At 42.5% G+C, this 17,825-nt stretch overlaps 1 pseudogene; it reads right to left on the reverse strand.

Moving 5' to 3' along the window:
• The window catches only part of LOC132901168 (general transcription factor II-I repeat domain-containing protein 2B-like), a 45,534-nt pseudogene that overhangs the window by 26,064 nt on the left and 1,645 nt on the right, over positions 1-17,825 (reverse strand).

Raw genomic sequence — 17,825 nt, forward strand, 5'->3', positions numbered from 1 at the left:
AGCAATCAGAAGATTTGTTATGAATTTTTAAGCATGTAAAATTTTGCATCGAAAATTGATTGACGTATAACTTCTGAACGGTTTATCCTACATGAAACGTATTTAGTAACTTTTGTCAGCCATGTCTGTAGATGATGTGTATCAATTTTGGTGACATTCCTATGAACGGTCTAGGAGGAGTTGCGCCGTCTTCGTGGCCATGCATTTCGCACAAAAGTGAAATTACCTCACTTCCTGTTGGGCGTGGCTAATGCATTGGCATTACATTTTTGTCCGGCATAGTGAGATACATATGCGTACCAAATGGCATGCCACTACTACAAACTACATGGCACCCAGGCACCTTAATGCGGGAGGCCAAAATCACAACGACTTAGGGGGCGCTATAGAGGCCCTGAGCCCCGGCCAAGTTTGGGCCTCTGGTTCTGAGTAGCGGTCGCAATTCTCGGAACTGGCGCCAAATTTCGTGCGTTTTCGCCCATGGCAAGTGCCCCGAAAATGGCCCAACAGCGGAGAAAAATAAAGAAGAAGAAGAAGACGGAAGAAGAAGAAGAAGAAGACGGAAAAAAATAATAATAGTGAACTCTTACAAGAACAATAGGGCCTTCGCCCATAGGGCTCGGGCCCTAATTAAATGTTAGTTTTATGTCAGGTGGCACGGTGGTGTAGTGGTTAGCGCTGTCGCCTCACAGCAAAAAGGTCCTGGGTTCGAGCCCCATGGCCGGCGAGGGCCTTTCTGTGCAGAGTTTGCATGTTCTCCCCGTGTCCGCGTGGGTTTCCTTCGGGTGCTCCGGTTTCCCCCACAGTCCAAAGACATGCAGGTTAGGTTAACTGGTGACTCTAAATTGACCGTAGGTGTGAATGTGAGTGTGAATGGTTGTCTGTGTCTATGTGTCAGCCCTGTGATGACCTGGCGACTTGTCCAAGGTGTACCCCGCCTTTCGCCTGTAGTCAGCTGGGATAGGATCCAGCTTGCCTGCGACCCTGTAGAAGGATAAAGCGGCTAGAGATAATGAGATGAGATGAGTTTTATGTCAGATTGTGTTTATAATATATTCAGTCATACGTTTAGATGAAAAGAACAATGTACTTTGGTACAGCTCCGTGAAATGGCAACTCAGTGCTGAACCGTTTTCAATTCAGGAAAATAACTTGTCGAGTAGGACACTGATGACTTAAAGCAGAAATACTGGAATTAAGTCTTCACCTAGACAATATTGTTGAAATTATCTTGCACTGTCAGTCCTCCCTCCCATGCCAGCACCTGGTATTCCCAGGCAGTCTCCCACAAAGTACTAACCAGGCCCTTTGGCCCTTTGGCCTGTTGCCTATTACAACCCCGATTCCAAAAAAGTTGGGACAAAGTACAAATTGTAAATAAAAATGGAATGCAATGATGTGGAAGTTTCAAAATTCCATATTTTATTCAGAATAGAACATAGATGACATATCATATGCTTAAACTGAGAAAATGTATCATTTAAAGAGAAAAATTAGGTGATTTTAAATTTTATGACAACAACACATCTCAAAAAAGTTGGGACAAGGCCATGTTTACCACTGTGAGACATCCACTTTTCTCTTTACAACAGTCTGTAAACGTCTGGGGACTGAGGAGACAAGTTGCTCAAGTTTAGGGATAGGAATGTTAACCCATTCTTGTCTAATGTAGGATTCTAGTTGCTCAACTGTCTTAGGTCTTTTTTGTCGTATCTTCCGTTTTATGATGCGCCAAATGTTTTCTATGGGTGAAAGATCTGGACTGCAGGCTGGCCAGTTCAGTACCCGGACCCTTCTTCTATGCAGCCATGATGCTGTAATTGATGCAGTATGTGGTTTGGCATTGTCATGTTGGAAAATGCAAGGTCTTCCCTGAAAGAGACGTTGTCTGGATGGGAGCATATGTTGCTCTAGAACCTGGATATACCTTTCAGCATTGATGGTGTCTTTCCAGATGTGTAAGCTGCCCATGCAACACGCACTAATGCAACCCCATACCATCAGAGATGCAGGCTTCTGAACTGAGCGCTGATAACAACTTGGGTCGTCCTTCTCCTCTTTAGTCCGAATGACACGGTGTCCCTGATTTCCATAAAGAACTTCAAATTTTGATTCGTCTGACCACAGAACAGTTTTCCACTTTGCCACAGTCCATTTTAAATGAGCCTTGGCCCAGAGAAGACGTCTGCGCTTCTGGATCATGTTTAGATATGGCTTCTTCTTTGAACTGTAGAGTTTTAGCTGGCAATGGCGGATGGCACGGTGAATTGTGTTCACAGATAATGTTCTCTGGAAATATTCCTGAGCCCATTTTGTGATTTCCAATACAGAAGCATGCCTGTATGTGATGCAGTGCCGTCTAAGGGCCCGAAGATCACTGGCACCCAGCATGGTTTTCCGGCCTTGACCCTTACAGTACGCACAGAGATTCTTCCAGATTCTCTGAATCTTTTGATGATATTATGCACTGTAGATGATATGTTCAAACTCTTTGCAATTTTACACTGTTGAACTCCTTTCTGATATTGCTCCACTATTTGTCGGCGCAGAATTAGTGGGATTGGTGATCCTCTTCCCATCTTTACTTCTGAGAGCTGCTGCCACTCCAAGATGCTCTTTTTATACCAATTGACCTAATGAGTTGCAATTTGGTTCTCCAGCTGTTCCTTTTTTGTACCTTTAACTCTTCCAGCCTCTTATTGCCCCTATCCCAACTTTTTTGAGATGTGTTGCTGTCATGAAATTTCAAATGAGCCAATATTTGGCATGAAATTTCTAAATGTCTCACTTTCGACATTTGATATGTTGTCTATGTTCTATTGTGAATACAATATCAGTTTTTGAGATTTGTAAATTATTGCATTCCATTTTTATTTACAATTTGTACTTTGTCCCAACTTTTTTGGAATCGGGGTTGTATATAGTTCGGGCTATAGTAGGGGGCTGCTCCTCTGGTAATCGCATTTATACAAGAGTTTGACTCTCTTCCTGCATTTCCATCTGTCTACCATCCTTACATGACAGAACCTGTCAACTGTCCAACAAGTTAGTGGACAAATAAATCTAGGTTTATATGAAACTGTCATGAGTATTTTCTGTCAAAAGTGTTAGTAAATATTCCCACATTTTTAAAATGAAAAATAAAAATAAGCGCTGGATAAAAACCCATCTATCTTATGTAAATAAATATACAAATTTAATTTTCTGGTAGTCAAATGTTCATGAGACACTTTGCTTTGCACTTACAATCAGGTTCCCTGTGGTGGTACACATTTGAACGTCATACGGTCACCAAAGCTATCAAAAATCAGGTCGATGTATTAGCATATTCTCTTAAGGGTATCCAGTTAATTAGTACAAAAGTATTTTAGCACAAGTTCTAAAATATCTTAGCACAACTCTGAATTATGTTCACAATAATAAAAAAAATACTCATCTTGATATAGGAAGGAGTTTATTATGATTGATTAGATTAGATTAGATTAGATTAGATTAGATTAGATTAGATTAGATTAGATTAGATTAGATTAGATTAGATAAAACTTTATTGATCCCTTTGGGCGGGTTCCCTCAGGGAAATTAAGATTCCAGCAGCATCATTACAGATAAACAGAGAAAATAAATAGAGAAAACTTCTAGATAAATAAAAATAAAGTATTTACATATACAAATATAAAAAGAATAAGATATGGGGAAGAGAGGAAGGGGAGGGGGAAGAGAGGAAGAGGGAGGGGGAAGGAGGGGGAAAGAAAAAAAAGGTGGGGAGAAGGGGGGGCGGCGGCAGGAGAGATATTGCACTTTATATTGCACATTATATTGCACGTTGTCCGGTATTGCTTACTGTTAGGCTAGGCTACTGCTCCTTCCCATCCTCTGTCCTCCTGTTACCCCTCCTCCCCCCCAGAGAGGAGTTGTACAGTCTGATGGCATGAGGGACAAAGGAGTTTTTAAGTCTGTTCATCCTGCACTTGGGGAGGAGCATTCTGTCACTGAACAGGCTCCTCTGGTTGCTGATGACGGTGTGCAGAGGGTGACTGGCATCATCCATGATGTTCAATAGTTTGTTCATAGACCTCTTCTCTGCCACCATCACCAGAGAGTCCAGCTTCATGCCGACCATAGAGCTGGCCTGCCTGATCAGTTTGTCCAGCTTGGATGTGTCCTTCTTGGATGTGCTGCCCCCCCAGCACACCACAGTGTAAAACAGGACACTGGCGACCACAGACTGATAGAACATCCACAGGAGTTTCCTGAAGATGTTAAAGGACCGCAGCCTCTTAAGGAAGTATAGCCTGCTCTGTCCCTTCCTGTACAAGTGTTTGGTGTTGCAAGTCCAGTCCAGCTTGCTCTCCAGCCACAGCCCGAGGTACTTGTAGGAATCCATAGCCTCCACCTCAACTGCCTCGATCAGAACTGGTCGTGACCTTGGTCTGGACCTCCCAAAGTCAATGACCAGCTCCTTGGTCTTCGAGGTGTTGAGCTGCAGATGGTTCCTGTTGCACCGCACAGCAAAGTCCCTCACCAGGCTCCTATACTCCTCCTCTCTGTCGTCACTGATACACCCAACGATGGCTGTGTCATCGGCAAACTTCTGAATGTGACACAGCTCCGAGTTGTAGCAGAAGTCCGTGGTGTACAGGGTGAAGAGAAGAGGGGCCAGCACTGTGCCCTGGGGTGCTCCAGTGCTGCTAATCACAGTGTCAGATGTGATGTCCTTCAGCCTGATGTACTGAGGCCTGTCAGTGAGGTAGCTGGAGATCCAGGTGACCAGGCAGGGGTCCACTCACATCCTGTTCAGTTTGTCCTGAAGCAATAGGGGCTGGATGGTGTTGAAGGCACTCGAGAAATCCAAGAAGAGGATCCTCACTGTGCTATTTCCCTTATCCAGATGCGAGTGGGCTTGGTGTATCAGGTAGAGGATGGCGTCTCCCACACCAACACCTGCCCGGTACGCAAACTGCAGACAGTCCTGGGCATGTTGTACCTGGGGTCTGAGGAGGCTGAGGAAGAGCTGCTCTAATCTCTTCATCAGATGTGAAGTGAGTGCCACCAGTCGGAAGTCATTCAGCTCACTGGGCCAATTCTTTTTGGGAACTGGAATGATACATGATGTCTTCCAGAGGGTGGGCACTCTCCCCAGCTGCAGGCTAAGGTTGAAGATGCAATGGAGTGGTTCACCCAGTTCAGCAGCACAGGTCTTCAGTAGTTGGGGACACACCTTGTCCGGGCCTGCTGCTTTCCTGGGGTGAAGCTTCCTCAGTTGACCTCTGACCTGGTCTGCAGTAATGCATGGAGGAGTCTGTGTTGCAGTGGGGGAGGAGGGGGCTGCTGTGATGACTGGTGGGAGGTGTGTTGAGGGAAGAAGGAGAGATGGCTGCAGTGAGGGAGAGGGTGGGGGGGACGTGGGCTGGTTGAACCAATTGAAAAAGTCATTCAGCTCATTCACCCTCTCCACTGTCCCTTCAATGACTCTGGTTTTTGTATTGTGGCCTGTGATGGTTTTCACACCTTCCCAGACCTCCCTCATGCTGTTCTCCTTCAGCTTCTGCTCCACCTTTCTCCTGTAGCTGTCCTTAGCTTCCCTCATGCAGCGTTTTACCTCCTGCTGTGCTGCTTTCATTGCCTCCCTATCCCTGCTCCTGAAGGCAGCCTTCTTCCTGTTGAGGACAGCTTTGACTTCCTGTGTTACCCATGGCTTGTTATTAGGGTAACACCGTACAGTCTTAGCGGGGGAGACCACGTCTGCACAGAAGTTAAGGTAATCTGTCAGACAGTGTGTCAGCCCCTCTATGTCCTCACAGTGTGGGCTAAGCAGCACATCCCAGTCCATGATGTCATAATAGTCCCTGAGGGCATCTTCCATTTCAGGGGACCACCTCCTGATGGAGCTAGTTGTTGCAGGCTGCCTTTGAACCGGGGGGTGTACTTCGGCTGTAGAAGAACCAGGTTGTGGTCAGACTTCCCTAGTGGGGGGAGGGGTATGGCTCTGTATGCATTGCTCACATTAACATACAGCAAGTCAATTGTCCTGTTGTTCCTTGTTGGACAATCCACAGCCTGGTAAAAAGCAGCCAAATTAGAGTCCAATGTAGCATGATTAAAGTCCCCAGAAATGATGATAAATGCCTCAGGGTGCTGTGTCTGCAGCCTTGCTGTGACAGAGTGAATCCTCTCACATGCAGCGGCTGCATCAGCCCTCGGAGGGATGTAAACACAGATGGTGATCACGTGACTGAACTCCCTCGGCAGATAATATGGCCGCAGGCTAATGGCTAGCAGCTCCAAGTCTGGGCAACATAAAACTGTCTTTACAGAGATATGTCCCGGGTTACACCAGCAGTTGTTAACATAAATGATGAGTCCCCCACCTTTGCTTTTCCTGCATGTGTTAGTGTCTCTGTCGGCTCTCACAGCAGTGAATCCCCGCAGGTCCACGTTAGCATCCGGTACAAGGTGTGTTAGCCATGTCTCCATAAAGATAAATAAGCTGCTCTCCCGGTAAATCCTCTGGTTGTTCAGAGCGGAAAGCTTGTCGACTTTATTCAGCAGCGAGTTCACATTCCCCATGATAACGGAGGGAATGGATGGTTTGTAGTGCCGCCAGTTGTCCACTAGCCTCACCTTTAGCTTAGCTCCAGCTTTGCAGCCCCTGGGTTTCCTCCTCAGCTCATCCAGGATGGGGTGTCGTATCCTGGCTCGTCCCATTGTTTTCAGGGCCAGCAGATCCTCTCTCGAATAAGAGAGAAAACTGGCTCCTGGTTGCGTGTTAAAGTTAAAAATTGCTAAGGGACTGGAAGCCAGAATTTCTGCTGCTGTGCATGTTCAGGATCAATTGTTGATCCCTGAAACATGGACTGAAAATCCGATTTTTTATGTCTTTGGATATTTGTAGTTAAGCCATAACATACCTTGAATTGTGGGCACCTTCATACATAACGTCAGTCACTTCTGATCATATCACAAATGCAACTGATTGTTAATAATTACGCATTTGCCAAATTAATTAACCGGGGGATTATGTCTCTTGCCCTGCTTGACAACATGTTTTGCCGACGAAGAGCAGAATCTATTCCTAAAAACTTACTCAAATTATAAAAAGTCAATATGATATCACATATTACTGTTTTCAGATGTATTTGACTAATAAAGCTACAAAGTCTTTCACCAACAAAAAGACCAATTTCAATTAGTAGAGGATGTGGGTTAGATATGTATGCACATAATTTAGGAGAGGATAACTCAATTGTTATAGGCTAATTTGAACTCAAGGAACAACTTGGGATGTGTGCCAAAATTGCTATCCAGGGCAAGAAGACTGAAAATTACCAATCCAAGATGGCTGCTGGTAGCCATATTGAAAATATCAATTTTTGAACCACTCACCACAGAAGTATGTGAATCCAGCCACTGGGGGTGCATAAGTGTACTCTTGGTGCTGGTCCCAAGCCTGGATAAATTGGAGAGGGTTACGTCAGGAAGGGCATCTGGCGTAAAACTGTGCCAAATCTAACATGTGTATGAAAAAGAGATGAAAGACCCGCTGTGTCGACCCCAATCGGGAGCAGCCAAAAGAAGAAGAAGAAGACCACAGAAGTATGTGCAATACCTCATTTTATGTGTTTTGGGGCATGGGGAATCCATTAATGACATCATTTCCATGATTGAAGGAAAAGGGAACAAGCTATGGTCAAGGGCAAATTAAAAAAACACCAAAAATTGGCCAAAATTGCAATTTCACAGAAAACATGAGAAAAACAGAATAACCCTACCTCAAACATGAACTCATGGATTTGGGAGACCTATGCACATACAACCCTGATTCCAAAAAAGTTGGGACAAAGTACAAATTGTAAATAAAAACGGAATGCAATAATTTACAAATCTCAAAAACTGATATTATATTCACAATGGAACATAGATAACATGGCGGCACAGTGGTGTAGTGGTTAGCGCTGTCGCCTCACAGCAAGAAGGTCCGGGTTCGAGCCCCGTGGCCGGCGAGGGCCTTTCTGTGTGGAGTTTGCATGTTCTCCCAGTGTCCGTGTGGGTTTCCTCCGGGTGCTCTGGTTTCCCCCAAAGACATGCAGGTTAGGCTAACTGGTGACTCTAAATTGACCATAGGTGTGAGTGTGAATGGTTGTCTGTGTCTATGTGTCAGCCCTGTGATGACCTGGCGACTTGTCCAGGGTGTACCCTGCCTTTCGCCCGTAGTCAGCTGGGATAGGCTCCAGCTTGCCTGCGACCCTATAGAAGGATAAAGCGACTAGAGATAATGAGATGTGAATGAGACATAGACAACATATCAAATGTTGAAAGTGAGACATTTTGAAATTTCATGCCAAATATTGGCTCATTTGAAATTTCATGACAGCAACACATCTCAAAAAAGTTGGGACAGGGGCAATAAGAGGCTGGAAAAGTTAAAGGTACAAAAAAGGAACAGCTGGAGGACCAAATTGCAACTCATTAGGTCAATTGGCAATAGGTCATTAACATGACTGGGTATAAAAAGAGCATCTTGGAGTGGCAGCGGCTCTCAGAAGTAAAGATGGGAAGTGGATTACCAATCCCCCTAATTCTGCACCGACAAATAGTGGAGCAATATCAGAAAGAAGTTCGACAATGTAAAATTGCAAAGAGTTTGAACATATCATCATCTACAGTGCATAATATCATCAAAAGATTCAGAGAATCTGGAAGAATCTCTGTGCACAAGGTAGCCTAGTAAACTCGACCCACCCGCCTAGCGGCCAAAAATATTTTTGCCTTGCGAGTAGGTCTAGCCTCGCACCATATAAACAAAAACACCCCGAGCATCAAATCGTGCCCGCCAATCACAACGCAAGGTTTTTGTTTGGATTCTTTGGGCGAGCTTTTGCAGGAGTGACGACAAAGCTGCGCAACGCTGGAGAAAGCACAGCAGGAAAGATGGCTACGGCTAGTGAACAGCGCGCGTTTGACTCCGCTTTGGAATCAGTTTTAGAAGAATTAGACTTGGAGTTTTCATTGAAACATGAGCAGGAAGAGGCTCTCCGCTCATTCCTTTTCAAGAAGGACGTTTTCGCTGTTTTGCCAACCGGCTATGGCAAAAGTCTGATCTACCAGCTGGCTCCGCTCATAGCCAAAAGGATGGGGCTAGTTTGTGCAGTACGAAGAATTAATAAAAAGCTTTGAAACATTACTTTTTGATTGTTTCTTATTTTCCCGTTATTTTAAATTTTAGGGAAATTATTTCACCAAACACCACTAAATAAAAACTCTCAAAAACAGTTTAAGCAAACCCTTGAAAAACACTTGGAAAAAAAAAATGAGTGTATGTGGTACAGACTCCAAACTTGTGGTCATTATCTCCAAACTTCTTAATATCTAGAACCTGTTTATTAATTAATACGCATTTTGAAAAATTATTTATTTCAAGGTCTCCCCCACTGCTTTCTGTTGCTCTGACTACGTCACAGTCACTGTTGCGGTGATTGGTCAGAGCGTTGGCCTATACGCACAGAGACAGTTTGAAAGACAGCAGTTTGTTCCTCCCACCCCCTTCGGAAATGTCTATATAAATATTCACATTTAGTCTGGCTTGCCAGGCTATGCGCAAGGGTCAAGGCCAGAAAACCATACTGGGTGCTTGTGATCTTCGGGCCCTTAGACGGCACTGCATCACATACAGGCATGCTTCTGTATTGGAAATCACAAAATGGGCTCAGGAAAATTTCCAGAGAACATTATCTGTGAACACAATTCACCGTGCCATCCGCCGTTGCCAGCTAAAACTCTATAGTTCAAAGAAGAAGCCGTATCTAAACATGATCCAGAAGCGCAGATGTCTTCTCTGGGCCAAGGCTCATTTAAAATGGACTGTGGCAAAGTGGAAAACTGTTCTGTGGTCAGATGAATCAAAATTTGAAGTTCTTTATGGAAATCAGGGATGCCATGTCATTCGGACTAAAGAGGAGAAGGACGACCCAAGTTGTTATCAGCGCTCAGTTCAGAAGCCTGCATCTCTGATGGTATGGGGTTGCATTAGTGCATGTGGCAGGGGCAGCTTACACATCTGGAAAGACACCATCAATGCTGAAAGGTATATCCAGGTTCTAGAGCAACATATGCTCCCATCCAGACAACATCTCTTTCAGGGAAGACCTTGCATTTTTCCAATATGACAATGCCAAACCACATACTGCATCAATTACAGCATCGTGGCTGCGTAGAAGAAGGGTCCGGGTACTGAACTGGCCAGCCTGCAGTCCAGATCTTTCACCCATAGAAAACATTTGGCACATCATAAAACGGAAGATACGACAAAAAACACAGAAGACAGCTGAGCAACTAGAATCCTACATTAGACAAGAATGGGTTAACATTCCTATCCCTAAACTTGAGCAACTTGTCTCCTCAGTCCCCAGACGTTTACAGACTGTTGTAAAGAGAAAAGTGGATGTCTCACAGTGGTAAACATGGCCTTGTCCCAACTTTTTTGAGATGTGTTGTTGTCATGAAATTTAAAATCACCTAATTTTTCTCTTTAAATGATACATTTTCTCAGTTTAAACATTTGATATGTCATCTATGTTCTATTCTGAATAAAATATAGAATGTTGAAACTTCCACATCATTGCATTCTGTTTTTATTTACAATTTGTACTTTGTCCCAACTTTTTTGGAATCAGGGTTATAATTTAGGAGAGTATAAGAAAGCAAGCATTTGATTAATATCAAGAAATTGTATTTTCAATGACACTATTATGATCAATGAAATGTTAACTTAAAGTGAAAAATACAAAACAAAACTTATTACTTTAGTCGGCAGTAATATCTTGAGATCCTAAATGTTTAACAGCCAACAATGCAACTTTCAACACCACATTATTACTGTTTGTGTCGCATAAACCAGGGTCAGGAACATGAAGAGTAACACAATAAAAAATGCCATAAATGACTTGTTTCCTCAGGTGAGGAGACTGATGTGAATGATCCTGATAATCAAAGTGAGAACTCATTTCCCATTTTAATTTACCATTCTTTCAATTTTGGTAGTAATCTAGCTGATCCATCAATATATAAGTTTATAAATGGACAGGAATATGGTGAGTCTGTCAGTGGAATTGGAATGAAATTTTTAAATGCAATATTCTCACCTTTCACTTTTGGGAGTAACCAGACTTTCAATCATAGTTGATTCAGTTCGGCAGAGCTTGTAGTTTTCAGAACTATGTATAGCAGAAAATGTCAAAATTTGACCATGTGAATGGTTTCCCCCATATGTATCTCCAGTGTCCTATTAACATGTGTCCATTTGAAAGAGAGAGAAAGTCACATTATTTCTATCTATCTGTGCTTCTGTCTAAATGTGCACACGCATATAGAGTCATTGTTTCAGCAAAACTGCCTTAGGTTTCTCACAGTGTCGGTATGGTTGTGTAGTTGTGCACTGTCACCTCACAGCAAGAAGGTTCTGGGTTCAAGCCCAGCAGCTGACAGGGGCCTTTCTGTGTGGAGTTTGCATGTTCTCCCCGTGTCTGTTTGGGTTTCCTCCGGGTGCTCTGGTTTCCCCCACAGTCCAAAGACATGCAGGTTAGGTTAATTGGTGGCTCTAAATTGACCACAGGTGTGAGTGTGAATGGTTGTTTGTCTCTATGTGTCGGCCCTGCGATGACCTGGTGACTTGTCCAGGGTGTACCCTGCCTCTTGCCCATAGTCAGCTGGGATAGGCTCCAGCTTGCCTGCGACCCTGCACCAGGATAAGCGGTTACAGATAATGGATGGATGGTTCTCACAGTGACTCAGCTACAGGATTAGGTTGGGGTACAGGGTTTTAAATGCTAAACTGCCAGTAGGTTACATGTGATACTGCTAGTGACGTTTGTAATGCATGACTTTTGAGATTACTGTCAAGACCTCAAACCCATGCCGGTGGTCGATTACCTTTCAAGTGACATTTAATTCTGCATATCCTCTGTAGTATTATTCATAACGGCATACACAGTCTTTTTTTTCCCTCAGTGAAGAGCAGTCAGTTATGCCATGATGAGATTACATAGCCTGTATGCCTCAACACATCATTAGGTGAGGAAAGTGCATATTCCACTTTCTGTATACGCATCATATTAAAAGAAGGACATCTGTAGTAGAACTGATAAAATGTATTTTTAATGAAACAATACATATAATAAAGCCATCACTATATACATTTATCTACAATATATAAATTGTCTAAATCGATATCTATTTATTAATTTAAGAAAAAAGTAAAGAGAAAAGCTCTTTTATTGCCTTTTAGTCTGTATTTATTCTTGTGTTATCTGAATCTACACAGTTCCTTTTGAGTTGTTTGTTTGTTTGTTTGTTTGTTTGTTTGTTTGTTTTAATATCAATTTGACACTTTTACTGATATCCTGTACTGTATATTATACTTAAATGATAAAACAGTCCTTCATATAAGACAATTATACCATGGGGATAAATGATAGCAGCTGTGATTCATTCACAGGGGCGCAGAGTGAGTGCAGATTCTCTCGCAAGGACTGGAATCTCTCAGTTTGCCAGTGGTACTGATAGTACAGTTTCAGAGTGCATCATGTGGCCACAAAAGTCGTTTTGTACAGTATGCAAAGCCTTTCCTCTAAATTGTTGGGGGGGAGAGGAGTAGTCTGTAAAATCGCTGAACCGTTCAAATCAGGAAACATTTTATGCATCATGTGGTCTATTGTAAGGCATCTCACATCTACAAGTTATGCCAGTTCATAACTGACTTTAAAGAAACTAAATCTGTAAGCAGAACTATTGTGGCTAGCCATGTTTAGAGGCAAATTAATAAATGGAATTTAAAAGTGTGTTATATACAATACAGATAATAGAAATTAAGGGTGACTTTCCCACTAATGTGAAATCTGCATTGTTTTCAGATACTGTTGCTGTTCTGTTTATCTTTTGCCTTATCTGTATAAATACACATACATAGTTTGTTAGATTGTAGTCCTCCATTTAATATATCAGAATGCTTCTCTCTTTCAAAGAGTAAATTAAACCCATATTTGATTGTCGTAGCCTCTAAGACGCCACTTCCTGTGAACTACAGCCTTATCAGCTCTTTCTCACTATCACACCAACACACACCACATATATACACACAGCTGATGAACAAATGGAAAGTGGTCACATAAGACATCTCACCTTTTTCGAACAGGCTGCTTGGTCTAGTTTTCATTTCTGAGAAATGCATGCCACTTTTGCAATTTATTACAAACCCAAATCAGGAAAAGTTGGGGTGGTATGTTGAAATAGAAAACAACTGAAAACAGTGATTTGTAAATCATCTTTGAACCATATTGCACTCAACACTATACAACAGCACATCATTTTTTTTCAAAACAAGCACTTATTTCAATTCTGATTCTTGCAACATATTAAAAAAAAAAGTTGGAGCAGTAAAACATTTACGACTTTGTAATGTTGCCATTCCTTCTCACAACACTTTAAAGATGTTTAGGAAGTGTAGACACCAAGTGATGTCACATTTCAGATGTTATTTTGAATGATTCTTCCTTCAAGCAGGTCTTAACGTGTGCAACAGTGTAAGGTCGTAGTTGTCATATTTTTCATTTCAAAATTCACCACATATTTTCTGTTTATGACTGAGTGAAGGTGCCCTCTTCTTCCGGACCCATGCCTTTGTAATGTGTGCAGAATGTGGTTTTGCAATGTCTTGTTGAAAAATCCCTTGAAAGGGTGTTGTCTTGAAGGTAGCATATGTCGCTCCAAAATCTCAATGTACTTTTCTGCATTAATGCTCCATCATAGAAGTGTAAGTTACCTTTTCCAAGGGCACTGACACAACCCCGTACCATGACAGACCCTGGCTTTTAGACTTGTTGCTGGGAACAGTCTGGACGGTCCTTTTTCTCTTTGGTCAGGAACACAAGGCATCTATTTCTTACAAAAAAACACTTAGAATACCGATTCTGACCACAATACATGTTTCCACTGTGTGATGGTCCATCCCAGATGCCTCTGAGCCCAGATAAGTCAATGGTGATTCTGGACACAGTTGACATAAGGTTTCCTTTTTGCAAGTAACATTTTAACTGGGATTTGTAGATGTAACTTCTTATTGTAGAGCTTGACAAAGGTTTGCCAAAGTAATCCTGAGCCCATGTGGTTTTATCAGCTATAGATGCCGCCACAAGGCGGCTGGTAGTCTTTCAAACAGGGGAGGCTGGTCGGTTACAATATTTCCAGATTTTAAAAGAAAAAAACACATCAATTTTGCCCATACTCTTGCCTCTGAGCTGGCTGATTGTTGGCAGGGTCACAAACTGTGAAATAACAGGTTCTTTTGCCCCATTAGCCTACTGTCCAATATACATGATGGTGGTGTTTAACATTTTATATTTTAAAATTGTGGCATGCGGCATGTTGTATAAAAATTGATCATTATTGAAAGCAGCTCTTTGTCAGGAACCTCAGCAGTAACAGCAGAGTGTTCTGGAATAGGCACAAGCACTGACCTTGGGGAGCCAAACATAGAGCTGGGTGCCACACATTTCATTCAATGACACTTTCCCTATATTTTACTTATTTTGACTGAGAAATGTTTTATTGACAACTTTGATAACCCTTCACTTTTAATCCAGGTCTGTAGTGTGAAATGTTCTCGGCTGTGTTTTTGTTTAAAAATGTTTTCCAAATTGTAGCTGTGTTTAATTCATATCCAGAAAAAATATATATTCCAATATAATATACTCAGCATAAACATTTTAAATAGATTCTATATTTTTGGTCCATCCATGACATATTACTAAAGTAGCCTATTTACTGTTGTTGATGTGGGTCACTTGCTGTTAGCCAATTCACTTTCTCGTACCAGGAGAGCTGAAAGGAACAAATATTATTCCCTACCTTTTTCACCAAGTCAATTTGAGGCGTTGGTCTACCCTGCTCTTTAATTTTAATTTTTTCCTTGAAAGGAAGACTGGCAAATGGCTTCGCCAAAATTAAATCAGCAATGCTTGGCATCCGTGCGCAGCTTTCTTGCTAGCTGACTAGCCCCCTCAAGTTCAAGTTCAGTCACTTAAATAAATGAAATTTATGGAACTAAGATAGCAAACTTGACAACACTATATTTACACTTTATTTACAATGAAAATATATACAAACTAAAAAAGCTGGTAGAAACCGTATGTAATGAATGAAATTGAAATGTAAGCTGATCTCTTACAATACACCACAGCACTTGCAAATCCGCATGGGACTGAACTGAGATTCACCGCTGCCTGTCTATATTTGAAACGAGCTGTCAATCAAAGAAAATATCCGGCCACTTTCACCAATCACCAGTCTCCTCGCGGAAACTGCCATGTCCCTCCCACTGTGAGGCTGGGAGTCCGTAGGCGGGCATTTTCGCAGTATTTGTCCAATAACCGTCTTGCATTTTGAGATTGAAAAGCGCATCGCTCCCAAATGCCACTGAAGTCCACTGAGGCTGGGAGTCCGTGAGACTCTGTGGGCGGGCGTTTTCGCAGTATTTGTCCAATAATCGTCTTGCATTTTGAGATTGAAAAGCGCATAGCTCCCAAATGCCATTGAAGTGCACTGAGGCTGGGCTGCATCGTGCTGTCACGAGGTGGAAAAACTCACGCAGACATTAGGCGAACTGGGGAAAGTTATAACGGAATGATTTCGCACTGTAGTTGGGTTGAGCACATATATTTCTATGATTCTGGATCTGAAATAGCAATGTTATAAGGTCGGCTATAACATAAGCCTAGCGCAATTCATCCTACACGATGTTCGTCATTTTTAGAGGAGGCTGAGCCTCCCTCGTTGTCTTAGAGCAATCGCCCGTGATGAATGATGGTTCTTGATACAGTGCCATCTGAAGGATCAGAGATCACAGGTGTTCAGCTTAGGCTTGTACACTTACCCTTCACACACCACAATTCCTCCAGAGTCCTTGAATCATTTCATGATATTATGCACCATAGCAGGTCATACAGTATATCAAAATCCCTTCATGTCTTTCTTTGATGAATATTGCTTTTAGACATTATTTTCTCATGCATTTGTTGACAACCTGGAGATTCTTGGCCCATCTTTGCACTTCAACAACTAGGCCTTTCCTGGATACTGATTTTGTACCAAATCACATCATTATTTCATTTTTTTACCTTGTTACTAGCCCTAAATTGCCTCCATCCCAACTTTTTTGGAAAGTGTTGCAGGCCTGAAATGCAAGAATGGATGTATATTAACAAATTGGTGGAATGACCTTCCCAGTGAGATCAGAACTGCCAACTTTCTGACCACTTTCAAGTGCAGACTGAAGACTCACCTCTTCAGGCTGCATCTCTCCCCTGCTTCCCCGCCTACTGTGTAACTGCGTTTCAGTCTAGACCAAACCAGGTTGTGTATAGTCTAGCCTGGGGTTAGTTGTTTTGTGTTCTTTATTTAGTTATACTTTATGTGGTTGGTTTGTTTCCTTGGCTCTTTGAGTATCGGTATTTCAACAGCATATTACACTTGGTATTGTTGTCACTTGTTCCAGTTGGCACTAGAAATTTCTTGTCTCGAAGTTCAGCACTTCATGTACCTGACTTTTGCACTCATTGTATGTTGCTCTGGATAAGAGTATCTGCTAAATGGCATGTAATGTAATATAATGTAATTAAATCAGTCAGTCTGTTCTAGTAACATTTCTCATGGTTCTAGGATATGATGAGTTGGGAAACAGGCTTATGATAACTCCAGTGTTTATTTTACACTCTCACTTTTCAGTGGAATTTCATTTTATTTGCAGATCTTACTCTGAGACACACACCTACACAAACACACACACACACAGCTCTGTGTTGGTTGTCTTTCTCTGCTCCCTGGCTTCTCTTTGCAAATGCAAAAAAGGATACATATACATTGCTGGTAATTTGGCATAGGTAAGACTCATCACTTGACCTGCCCACTGCCATATACTCAGGCCAGGGTGCCCTCTGATTTCAGGCTTTGCAGCTGATGTATATCATGGGACGCATCTCCCTCTCCACCACCTGAGAGGAAATGGACCCTAGCCCTCTGTCCAACATGTCAGTCTGCAGAACAAAAGGTCTATCTTGAGCACCAAGACCGCCAGGCTGCTCCAATCACTGTAGGACTCCTTGATTATCCCCATATCAAGCATAGCCTTGAGTTCATCCCAAACCACATTTTTGTGTTCAGGTGCCTTTCACAGCCACACCTGGAGGAATCTCAATGTGATGCTCTATGAGGTCTGGGTAGAGGTCTGTGACTGGGTAGAGGTGAAAACACATCAGAAAATTCCTTCTGCAACCTTTTCTCTCTGGGACAGTTAGAGGTGGTCTCCACAGGGGACCAGGGTGAATTGGACCTCACTTTTTGGACTTACTTCTGATCCCAGCCTAACATCGTATATTTGAAGTGCATTCCCTCTATTTGCCTGACCTCATAGTCAACTTCTCGGACTTGCCATGTGACTTCAAGGGTGCTTGCCACTTCATAAGTAATTTGCAGCTCAATGTGGGTAGTAAAACAAGCACTTTATCACCCCGTGCAAGTTCCCATAGCCAAGCACCTTTATTACATAACCGGGATTGCCATTCTTGCACCTGTAGAAAATGCTCCTGGGTTAGGTGATTCAATGTGTGGAGTTTTGCTCTCAGGCCAAGAATGTACTGAATTTCATTTTTCCTAATAGAAGGTCCCTCCTCCTAATTTTCCCTAATGACATGCAGGATGCCATGAGGCTTGCACCCATAGAATTATTCAAACGTGGAGATACCCATAGAGGCTTGTGGGACCTCCTATTTCAAATACTA

Source organism: Neoarius graeffei, chromosome 17 (assembly GCF_027579695.1).
Source record: "Neoarius graeffei isolate fNeoGra1 chromosome 17, fNeoGra1.pri, whole genome shotgun sequence".
Lineage (NCBI taxonomy): Eukaryota > Metazoa > Chordata > Actinopteri > Siluriformes > Ariidae > Neoarius > Neoarius graeffei.